This window comes from Lynx rufus, unplaced genomic scaffold, assembly GCF_022079265.1.
Source record: "Lynx rufus isolate CCGP_SWC_20201006 ecotype Redwood Valley unplaced genomic scaffold, mLynRuf1.p SCAF_10, whole genome shotgun sequence".
In the NCBI taxonomy this organism is placed as follows: domain Eukaryota; kingdom Metazoa; phylum Chordata; class Mammalia; order Carnivora; family Felidae; genus Lynx; species Lynx rufus.
Genome location: NW_025814824.1, coordinates 74,140,865 through 74,153,168, shown reverse-complemented (window position 1 = coordinate 74,153,168; position 12,304 = coordinate 74,140,865). Strand labels below are relative to the sequence as shown.

At 53.2% G+C, this 12,304-nt stretch overlaps 1 protein-coding gene across 4 annotated transcripts in view; it reads right to left on the bottom strand.

Moving 5' to 3' along the window:
- The window catches only part of ZNF618 (zinc finger protein 618), a 179,390-nt gene that overhangs the window by 46,584 nt on the left and 120,502 nt on the right, over nt 1-12,304 (bottom strand). The gene's annotated exons all lie outside the window — the stretch shown is intronic.

Genomic DNA, 12,304 nt, shown 5'->3' with positions numbered 1-12,304 from the left:
ACAACAGAAAAGGAAGGGACAGGTCAGTCGGTACCCAACATGTGCAACCATGAGGTCCCAGGACCCGCAGTGATGTCCCCAAGCAGCAGGAACTCTGTGACAAGGGGTCAGGGGTCATCCAACGGGCTGTCTCGTCCCCAGCAGGCAAAGGGCAACAAGGACCAGCAGAAACAGCACCGAGCCGGAGGTTGGGAGGCCAGGGTCTCGTTCACAAGTTTTTGCCCCAACTCTCTAAGTGAACTTGGGCAAATCACTTCCATCTCTGGGCCTCAGTTTCCAAATCTGTAAGGCAGAGAAGGCAACTCTCATACTTACTCCTTGAGAGGAAAAAGGAAATGAACACAAAAGTGTTCTTTCAGAATAAGGAATAAATGGCATCCACGGAAGGAAATCAACACGCATTCAAGTAACTTCTACCTCCGCTGCCTACCGGGATGGGACAGAGGTTAAGAGGACAGTCTTCGAATCACATGGATCTGGTCTCTGTCCCTCTTCTGCCATCTACCCACACCGCGACCTTGGTAATTCCCTTAGACACACTAAGCCTCAGTCTGCTCACGTGTCAAGGGGCTGGAAGTACCCACCTCACAGGGGTGGCCCCACGATCCCCTTAGGAAGCGCCCAGCCCTCCCATGGATGTGCCCTCCGGGGAGAGCACAGAACACCGGGAGGCGGAGCAGCTTTCTTGTTCTCTCGGGCATGCGGAGACCCACACGGCGTGATTGCCTGACTCCAGCCCTCTGCAGGGCCCTTTTCCCGGGAGTGGGTAGACTGAAACGGCTGAGTTGCCAGCAGGCATTTCAGACAGGTCAAGGTGGAGCCCACCCACACGGAGCACGCGGGAAAGGCCCGTCCGTGGCAGGAAGCCAAGCAGAGCCCCTCAGACCTAGCCTGGCAGGGGCCCCACGAGCAGAGGCCCTGACCAATCCCTCACATAGGCCCGCTAGCACCTGGGCTCAGGCCACATCCTTCCCAACAGAATGGCCAGGAAGCTCGCACCAGTAGAGGCCCTGGCCCCACTCTGGGTTAAGTGCGCTGGAATGGCTGGGGCTAAGGGCCTAGGAACCTGCCTTTTTCAAAAGGGTCCTCAGAGGATTCTGACTCCCAGCAATGAGGTACGGGAAGCACTGGTTTCAGAGTAAGGCAGGCCTGGGAAGGAATCTCCACTCTACCATTTACTGGCTGAGCCTTAGTGTCCTCCTGGGTAAGGTGTGGACAATGCAACAGCATCGAGTGAAGACTGAAGAAACCTCGAGTGTTCCTGCCGTGAGCCCAGATGTTCGGTGAGTGTAGGCATCACCAGTTCCTATTGTCTTCAGCCCCTCCTGGGGGCAGAGGCCTGTTTACGTGTAAACTCCAGGTATTAAGTCACAAGAGCACTGAGCTTGGAGACTGTCAGCTCCGTTCCGCCACCCCCCCCGCCCCCGGCTGATCTCAGGCACATCCCTCTTCTGGTCCGAGCCTCAGCTGCCTCACCTGTAACACAAGACGAAGATTCCTACACCTCATGACTGAGGTCAGGATTAATAAGACACCCCATGTGAGACGGCTGCCACACTGACAGCCTCGCCACCGCACTCCTGTGGGTCACTAAAGGGGACGCTGTCATCCCAACACCAGCATGAAACTTAGCAGTCTGTCATCCAGTGGTTTTCTATGTGTTACCCTGGTCTCACAGGGGAAAATACACATATGTGGAGCAAAGATCCAGTTGTGTATTTCTTCGTTTTTAGCCCCGTGATTGGCACACAATGGGGGGGCTCAATAAATTCACAGTGTCCTGCTGTTCTCCTCATCTGTCCCCGAGTAATAATGACCCTGACTCCCCTCCTATGGCTGGCTATGACCCACTCTTCAACAGTTTCTGCCAGTTTCCCTTCAACCAACTGAGAATTTATGGAGCATCTTAAACATGCCCGGCACCAGAGCCCCAGCCGTGAGTGAGAGTGTGAGTGATCGCTGCCCTCTGTCTGCCAAGAAGCAGACAGGCCACTAGGCAAGGGGATGGGCAGGGTGATGGGGTTACCACAGTCAAGTGCAGGACGTGGTGGGCCCAGTGCAGGACCCTAGGTCAGGGGAGTGAACAGAAGAGGCGGAAGGAAAGGGGGAGATGGACGAAAGGTGCCCCAGGGAAGGTGGAGTCTCTCCCCAGAGGACTGAGGTCACAGCCTCTGACAAGGAAAGACTTGGTTCAGACTTAACCCGCTTCCAGGTGAGGTCTCTATACCCCAGCCCTGCCACAGCCCTGGGCCTCAGTTTCTCCAACTGCAGTCAATGAACTAAAGACTTTTTCAAGCTGTGTAATAACTGCAGGCTGCAACGGGTCCCCCCACTTGCCAACCCCCTTGATTCTGTTCACAAGCAGGCCAGGTCCCAACCAGCTTCGTGGGCTTTTCCCTCAACCCACAGAGGGAGCAGAGGATCTGTGCAGCCTTGCTCATGGATCTCAACCCACACAGAGTCACAGCGGGTACGGTCATCAGTCTTACATCCTTGCCTGGCTCCCCAGGGCAGAGCGGGGCCCTCGCCCAGGGCACTCCTAGGACTGAGTTCAAGGTCCTGCCTGCCTCCTCACCGCCACTCACCCTAAGACCTCAGGCTTCAGGTGCTGTGTCTGCAGAGGGGCTTGGTGTGCAGACAGCTGGAGGGTGAGGCATGAGGCAAGGGCACCAGAGTGGCAGCCCCACTGGGCAGTGGTGCCAGCAAACCTGGGCTCAAATCCTGGCTGACCATAAGCAGCAAGAGGTCCCGGACAAGTCATGGAAACACTCACGCCTCGGGCTTCCTCTCTGAACACAGGAAAATGGCACCCACCTCGGGGGGCGGCTATGAGCAATAATACTGTGGCTACTTAGAGCACAGTACCCAGTACAAAGCCAGCATTCAGTACAGAGAAACTGCTGTGACGATCAGCATTTTCCAAAGTTCTTTACAACCCAACTTCCTGAACGCACCCCGGGAAAGAGAGACCCACAGTCAAGCTGGTGGGAGGCATGGCCGTCTTGGGGAGGTGCAGTGCACGGGAACTTGGGAGAGGTCCTGCACTAACCTGACGGTTTAACCCAAGCTCTTCTAACGCATTTGGCCACAGAACTCCTTTATACCCGTGGCCTGTTTCAGAGTTGCAGCCCACAGCAAGTGCAGCCAGAATGTTCCCGATTTCCCGATTTCCACGTGCTCTGTCGTCCCTCTAACGGCCAAGTCTTCCAGGGCCCCTGGCAGGCTCAGATTTGCTGCCCTGTGGCAGCGACAGGGTGGAGGAGGGCAGCCCCTCACGGCCCTGCAGATGCTATAGCAGGTTCAACTTATCAGGGGTCTGCAGGTGGCGGCTATGTCCAGCCGTGCCCCCACCCTCATGCCGGCCCCAGTCAGGTCCTCCTGCCCCTCAGCCCTCACGTACCAGATGCATATCTCAACGCTTGGTCAAAAATCCAGGTCCCTGAATAGCGGCTTCGCACAGATCCACCGTGGGGGCTGCCTTCGGGCGCTTTTCCATCTGAATTACGTAAGAAATCAGAAAGAGCCCTTAAAGTTGGGGGTGCCTGGAAGGGTGGGGAAGGAGCCAGGTGAGGAGGGGCTCCAAGTCTCAGGTCAGCCAGTCACCTGAGCTCCCGGGGCCTTGGCTTCTCCATCTGAACACGGAAGGGTGATCAAGATTGTGCTGTCCACATTTTCACTAAAGAACTTGTCCCGGCAGGGGACATCCACACATTCCGCTGGGAGGCTGGCCTATGGCAGAAAGCAGCGGCTACAGGCCCAAATCCCCCCAAGGTTTTGTTTTCTCTATTCTCTGACTTAATATAACATAACATTATTCGCAGTATGGTTATAATGCTTCTCCCCAGAAGCCTTCCAGCAAAATGAGCCTACAGGGAGACCATGCCCGGCGTATGCCGTGGTCTTATGTCCCCCAGCCTACAGCCACTGCATACCCCAGTGTGGCGCATGGGGCCCTGACCAGCCTTCCGGGGGATTCTCAGCTCAGACCGTCCTGGCCGGATGCCTGACTCTCTGCCAGGTAAGCTTCCTCACTCTGCGGGTTCCCCAGCTACCCTTTTGTCGTCACCATCATGGTCTACTAAATGCCAGGTGCTCTAACACTTTTCATTCGAGCCTCTCTCACGTCTCCGCACAGGTTTGGCCTCTGAGCCCAACGCACAGGTGAGGAAGCAGAAGCTGGCCGGGTGTGCGGCGACGTGCCCAGCTCACACAGCCAAAGAGGGCAGGGTGTGGACTCCGTGCCTCGGCACACATCAGCTCAGCTCCCCATCACACACCCAGTAAGACAGGTGATTATCATCCCCACTGTTCAGATGAAGGAAGCGAGGGCTGGAGGGACACACATGGCCAAAGGCTGCCCAGATCGACCTTGATCCAGAACCTACGTGTGTGACCACCACACCTCTGGGAAAGCACCAAAAAGAAATGATGCCTGTTAACATGTACCATTTGCCGACTGCAGTCAGGTCTCATGCCCATCCTCCATCCTTCCAGAAGTCCTCGTGTGGTTGGGACAACTCAATACCCATTTCAGTGATGCACATGAAAATTCTAGGGACCAGATGGCCCACGGTTGGGGCTACCCACAGCTAATGTCTGGCCAGCCTTCAGGCCTCCAGAACCATCCTACTGGCACGACACCAGGTCACCTCCAGACGCCAAGGTGATTCCCCTTCAGTCCCGGGGCTCCCCCCAAGTGCTGCCGGGCAGCAGATCCCGCCCCCACCCCCACCCCGGCGCCATGTCTGGTCCTACCACAGGACCCCTGGCGTCCCCTATCCCCTATCACGGCTGCCAGGAGCAGCTGATAGAGCATGCCAGCACAAGGGAGCCAAGCCTCTACCTCTCCCCAACCCTGCTGTTGCTACTGACACAAGAAGCCACAGGTGCTGAATAATAGCACCTTTCCAGCATTTTCCAGAAGCACCTGGCAGAAAGCCTGGCTCCTTTCCGAGAGGATGGGACAGATCAGGTGAGGCCAGCTGAGACCAGAGGGGTCTCAAGGGGGTGGCAGTGCCAAGGAACACCCAGCCCTCTTGGTTCCGGGACCCAGCATGAGTTGGGCCCACAGCCTACTGGGGGACAAAGGACCTGGAGAGGTAGTAAATCATGGACAAGTGGGTTTCCTGAGCCTCTCAGGGCCTGGACTCAGACCAAATGTCCTTGGGTCCAGGGTCTTCCAAGCAGAGTACAAATCACCTGGGGATACATGAGCAGTCAGTTTTAAGAGAGTCAATACCCCAATCATCAACTTTCAAATGTATTCTTCCCTAAATTCAATGTGCTGGAGACGTGGCAGTGGCTGGGGAGGCCCCACGCAGCTGGCCCTCCTTCCTACTTCCCTCCTGACCCCACCCTTATGCACTACAAACAAGGTGGTTCCTTCGTCCCCCATCCCACCATGGTGCCCCCCCCCATGGGGGCTGCCCACCTCAAGGCTCCAAGCAAAGAGGGAATCCCAAGTTTAAGAGCAGACCTAGAAAGTGGGTGAAATCTAGGGAGCAACGCCTTCGGTGAATCAGGTGATTCCCAAATCCTTTGCTCTTAGCAAAACTGAAGAAGCATCTAATGGGGCTGTCAGCAGAGAAACCATGAACAACAGCGTCTGATGACAGACCCCGTGCAATTTTCAGTACACAATTTGGAAAGAGTTCCAAAAATTGAGTGACGCTCAAAACTCCATCCATCCCTGGTGCCTTATGTATGTGATTAAGCTTTCTAAGTATTTCCGCGCATGGAAACCAAAACAGAGGAGTTAAATGAAAGCTGAATGTTGTCTCGTGCAACAAGAAGAAATACTAATTCACTGAAACAGCAGCCAATTGAAAAAGAAATGAAGCCCCATCCATTTCATTAAGAGGTGCATTTTCAATTAATTGTTTATTTTTACATTTACTGTTTATCTGAATTTGTTTTTGACAAACTGTATACTAATAATAACTCGATCGGGGGGGGGGACGTTTTAAAAAGTACAGTTTTATGATCCCAACAAAATTTTTAAGAAATTTCTATTTCAATTTATGTACATCTTGTTGTGGGAGATGACTGTAAAACAGTGATCAATAAAAGACTCTCAAGCATAAAAAATATATTACATTAGGATAAAATCCTGCGAGGGAAGTGGACTGGAAATATGAGTTCAAGGAGAGAAAGGAAAGATGTAAAATTTCTGACTGTTAAAGACGAGCTTGTTCGTATGTTTTTAAAATGGATGATGGCAGATATCAAACCGCAGTGGGTTTGGATTCTCTCGGATACATTTAAAACAATGGTTTCACGGTTATATTTCCAAAATGACACTTTTTTTTTACACAATGCTCCAGAACTTATATCCTTTGAAATTATCTAAACTCTGGATAAAAATGTGAGACGTCAACTCAAAAATATGAAAGAACGTACGATTTCTCAAAATTCTTCTGGGAGGTAATGAACAAAAAGAAGCTGGAAAGCCGTTGGCCTTTTTGGTTCCTGTCTCTCCAGATGTAACCCCAGATATGTCAATGTCCTGAGGCTTCAGCTAATACTGCTGGTATCTGCTTTGCATTTTGGGTCTCCCACGTAAAAACGCTTTCATACCTATTACTTCACTCTGCCCCCAACAAGTCTACTGGAAAGACAGGCGGATGTCACTACACCCACCGATCGATGAAGACAGTGTGGCTCAGAGAGGTTAAGGATCCTGTCCAAGACTCCACAGCGGGGCAGGTCCTGGGTCTCCTGGATTATAGTCCGGGGGCCCTTTCCCACGGGGACGCTCTAACTAGGACCCCTGCCCACCTTGAACCAGCAGATGAAGAGCCAGTTGCAGAGATAAGACGTGCCCGGGAGGGCAGCCAGAACTCCCCTACTCTCTGCCCCGCGCTTCCCTGGTGGCTGTGGCAAAGAGCTGAGTGTTGGTTCTGGCAGGCTCAGGTACAAAGCCCTGCCAACAACCTACTGAAACAGGAAACTATCAGCTGGAGCCACGGAGCGGGACCTGGCACCCCTGCCTGGGTTTGTCACAGACCAAAACCCGTATGGCCGTGTCTGAATGATGGCCTGCTCCTTCCAGAGCCGTGGCTGAGCCGCCGCCTCCTTTCCCTGCGCCTCCTCCCCGGGCAACCCTGCACGTGTGCAAACACCTCTACCCCTTGATGCTCAAAGCTCACTGACTAGAAACATCCATGTAGTCCCCCATCTGAGCCTTCACTGTGTCTCCTGCATCCCGTCCAGAGATTTCCAGGACAGAACTCTCTCCCTCACAGGCCTATATCCAGTTCTAAACAGTTCCCACAGTCACAGACGCCTTCCTTTTACAGAGCTGGAATCACCTCCTGGTGACGGCCCTGTATCGGTTGGAGCTCAACATTCTAAAGAATGTGTCCGCTCCTTCCCCTCCCTCTCAAATGCTTCAAGTTGTGAATACTTATCCCCCATCATCTCCCCCACACCCCCACTGGCCCTGCTCCCAGTCTCTTCCTCCCCAGGACAAAGAGCCCTTAGCTCTTCTTTGGGGCTCCTCCCCACGCCAAGAATGAACTCTCTGGATATAACCTGGTTGGCCCACACCCCGTATCTGAGGAGAGCCCAGCGGGGTGCTTGTTCCCTTCATGGGCTCCTGCACCTGCTACTCCTCCTGGGCTCCCTCATGTGCAACTTCCCCAGGATTAAGGGCCGATGCTCCCACCCCACAGAGAAGAGCACCCACTGCTTGGTAGTACGTTCTGACCACGAAGATCATGGCATCTGAGCATCCTTATCTCTCAGGAAACGTTCCGGGGACTGAATGTCCTGACTGTTGTAAACTCCGCTTGCCTCCTCTTTACCATCTAGGACAAGAAGGGCTAGCAGGTTTCCACTTCGTATTTTTCAACTCTGGCTGACTGGCAGTGACGTCTTGGTGAGCACTGTGTTGAGAAGGATTCTGAAGTGCACTGTTACAGTGTTGCAGGGACCAATTAGCAATGCCTGCCACGACTGTGGACCGAGGTGTAACAACGGGAATACCTTGTGTTCAGAATTCTCCACGGTGTTCTTGAAACCTCAAGTGTGGCTCTACCATTCCTCGCGCTGCTGTGCAGAGGTCCGCATGCAGCTTGACAGGTGGAAACGGGAATCTGTTGCCTCACTTCCTTTCACTTCTGGTCTTATCCAATAAAGTCATCAAGTTCAATATTACGATCTCTGCTCTTCTTGCTGAAAACCCCTGAGTTTCCCCACACTGGCTCCAGTGGCAGTGATGTTCTTTCTAAGAGTGAGAGATATCTTTCTCAGCACGGGGAACTTCTGGGCAGCTGGGAAACGGCAGCCGACACTGTAAGCTTGGCAGCCAGCCTCCTGGGCACGGATGCCCCTCCCGACTCTCCCAGCCTGGGAAGCTGCCAAGTGCCACGCACGTGTCCAAGCCCCAGCTCCTCCATGGGAAGTGCCTCAGATGATGTTTGTGTCATTGGGAACACTGTTTGTTTGATGGCAGTTACAGGACCAGTGAGGACCCGGGGGTGGGGACAAGGGGGGATGGAGCTCAGAGGAAAGGCAAACGGGAGGTTCCCGCATGGCACAGCACGGAGTGACCAAACAGGGACGCTATTCTATTCGGCTACAGAGGCCGGCTCTGAGCCCCGAGCGCGGCTGGGTGAGCAGGGCGCTCCGGAGGCCCTTGGCTCTGCAGAACCTCATGCTTCTCTGCCAAGTGCCGGGGGAACACGTTAACTCCACGACACCCGGCCACCGGGGCACGGAATGCACACCGTGGCAGGTGCACATTTAAAGGGATGGCTCTAACCGGCATTCTGCCCCTGGCCACATCCCTGAGAGGGCTTTCCCTCCTTGTTTTCCTTCCAGGTGGGAGGGGTTTGCTGTGAGGGGGATGGACCCTTCAGGAAGTGGAAGGAAACATCACTGACTTGCTGTGTGGCCCAGGGCAACTCTTCCTTTCTGTAGAATTGTTTGCCCCTCTATAAAATGAGGGGATAAGGGGGGGTCAAATCTATGGCACGTATACCCCACTGACCATCTCCACGTCCATGGCAGACATCAATAATCAATCATGCCACCCTTTAGAATTGTGAACACGGGACTCCTTATAAACAGCAGCAATTACTTGGCCCACAAGACAAAATCTAGTTGTTGTCTTGAGATGAGATGAATTCAAAAAGCTCAATTCTAACTATTTGATTTTTTTTTAATGCTTTTCTTTCCTGGCACTGAGGCCAAACCAGATTTCTCTGAGCCTGACCGTCGGTAGAAACTACACCCTCGAGGAGGAAGGTCTGCCTTGATGGATGCGAGATGAGCCTCCATAACGAGCAGGAAGTGCTCCCAGGCCCTGCGACAGTACAGGCTCCAAAATGGCGGCTCCACTCCCGACTTGCAGGAGTGGCTTTATTCCTTTTTCTCTTTTTTACTCCTCTGACTTGTGACTTTACTCCTTTTTCGTGAAGAGTTTGCCAAAAGCAGGTTACTTAGAAATGTCCCTGGATTCTAGGGAGGGAGGACTAGAAGGGGCCCCAGGGATAGGACAGATTGCCCTGTCCAGTCCTCAGATGAGAAAATGGAGACTCAAATTAGACACTCAGTTAGAGCCCATGTCTTCTGACACCTCATCCAGGGCCAGCCTTTTTCCCCACCCCATTTTTTTTTTCTCTACACCACACTGGCTTATTTCTTAGGCTTTAGAAAAAAGCAGAAACTATTACCACTCTTCCCCCTTGAAGTGGTACTTCAAAGAGGTACTCTTCCCCCTTGAAGAGTCACGCTAATACTACTGATAATAATAGCAAATCATTTACGAAGTACAATGCTGAGTGCTTTATGTACATCATCGTATTGAATCTTCACGGAACCCCAGGAATTTGCAATTGTGAGAACTGAGGCACAGAGAGGTCAAGTAGCCTGCCTGAGGTCCGACAGCTATTACGTCAGAGAGCCCGGATTCACTTCCGGACTGAAGACCCAAGCTCATTCTCTCTGCACAATGCTGTCCTCCTCCACCGCCTCTTTTGATTTGCACACCCATGAGGTGGGCAGGACAGGGAGCATGCCTCACTGGATAGAAGAGGACACTAAGGCACAGCAAGGCCAAGGACCCTGCTGCTGAGCAGCCGCTGAGTTGGAAATCACCATCAGAGGCTGGCACGAGGCCGTGGGGCCTCTTGCTGTGCAGGCAGCTGGCCCAGGGAGGACTCCTCCCAACACTTGCCTAGCATGGCTGCTATAGGCCTTCCCCACCAAATCCTGGCTGCTGGCTCCAGCCCAAGATTCAGATACAACTACCCTTCACTGGCCGTCTCCGGGTGAAGACACATATATATATATATCTACTGGGCCCCATGAGTCTCAAAACACACACCCCAAAGTAAGGAAGGGCACACCCTCTCTTGGGGTAGCTAACACCAGTGGCTAACACTGGCCTTGGCTCTGGGAGAGTGAATACTGAGGGAAGAACGACAGACATGGGCTCCTGATAAGCCCCTTCTTCCACTGGGCACTGAGCTAAGTTACTCCTGCTCTTCACCAAATACTTCTGGTTCATTCCAATTCTGTCATGAGGGATGATGGCATTTCCTGGCCACCTGAGATTGGGAGGGGCCATGTGACTAATCAGGCCAATGACAGGGAGAGAACTTAACTTTTCTCCTTTCTGGGCTGTAGCAGGTAATAGCTAGTGTGAATCTCTCCAGAGCTTTCTCTCCCTCTGTCCCTTGGCTGGCAGCATTTCATACAATAGCTGCTTTTAGCCTGGGTCCAGAGCAGAGCCCCCAGATGACCCACAATGGGCACGTGATATGACTTAAGAAATAAACCTTTGTGGTTTTGAGCTACTAAGATCTCATCACTCTCAGGCTCGTTTGTTACGGAGGCATAACTTAGCCCCATCCTGACAGTTATGGCCCCAATGTCAATACTGCTCCCTAGAAGCCAGTCCCTACTAGGCATTGTGGGGTGGGAGCAGGGAGCACAGAGGCACAGGTCAGAAAAGTCCAGGGGCTCCTAGTCTCGTGGCAGAGGTAGGCACAGGCAAGGCCCCTCTAATTTAAAATAGATAATGGGAAAGCCGCCTGGGTGGTTCAGTCGGTTAAGCATCCGACGTGATCTCGGCTCAGGTCACGATGTCTTAGGTTTGTGGATTCGAGCTCCGCGTCAGGCTCTTCACTGACAGCGCAGAGCCTGCTTGGCATTCTCTCTCCACCTCTCTCTCTCTCTCTCAAAATAAGTAAATAAACTTAAAAAAATTTTTTTTAAATAAATAACGGGAAGTACTCACGTGAGGGGTAGGGTATAAACGGAACTCTGACCAGAAGAGATTAAAGAAAGCTTCTGGAAGGTGGCGGCACAGGAGCCGGCCTTCAAAGATGGGCTGGATTTGGGCACGTGGAAATGGACAAAGGCTTTCCAGGGAGAGGGAACGGTATGAGCAAAGGGCAAGAAATGCTGCATAAAGGCAGAGTGTGCTAGAACGAAAGGTCCAAAAAGATCATAAATAGGAAAGAGGGATCAGGTTACAGAGGATCTCGATACTATGGCCTTGACCTGACACAGCGGAGTGGGAAACCCCAAGTTTATTAGCAGGGAGTGACATGGTCACTGATTTGTTTTTGCCAAGGCCCCTGGCAGCCAGAGTAGAGGGCAGGTGAGGGCAGAAAGACACACAGGCATGGCTGTCAGTGGGATGCCGCAATGACCCAGATGGGGCTGACAGGGTCACAAGGAAACGCAGAGAACAGCCGGGAAAGGGAACACGAGGTTGAGCCTCGGCAGCTGGGAAGAAAAGGCAACAGGACTTGAGCATAAACTTGGGGACACGCAACAGGGGAATCTCTGCACAAGGCCCTGTGTGCCAGACATGGGACGTGAGCCAGAAGTCAGGAGGAAGTGAGCCAGAGCTGGACCAGGAAGGACAGGCAGAGGGGAGGGGGGGCGGCAGCGTCTAAGAACACACTGAGCACGGGAAACGTGGAGCAGCGAGGATGAGAACGGAAGTCTGGGAACAGGCGAGACAAGTCCTCCATGGCAGGCGAGGCACGCGGACTTCACAGACCAGGGTTTGCAAACCTGTGGCCTCGGAGTGACTCCGACCCACAGACAGGTTTGTTTTGCTTGGCAGATTTCAAAAGTCAGATGAATTGCCAACATTTAAAGCCAAAAGAATTCACCTCAGATTTCTCACTTCTAGCGTGTGGCACGTCTACACTGAGCCCGTCTCCCACCCAGTTCCGGCGGCAGCTGAGGACCGAGCCCCTCTGTGTGTGTTTTGGGGGAGGCCTTGCGGGCATCTGGGTCTGTGAGCCCCGCCGGGTGCAGGTGGCCCTGAGGGGAATCCCCT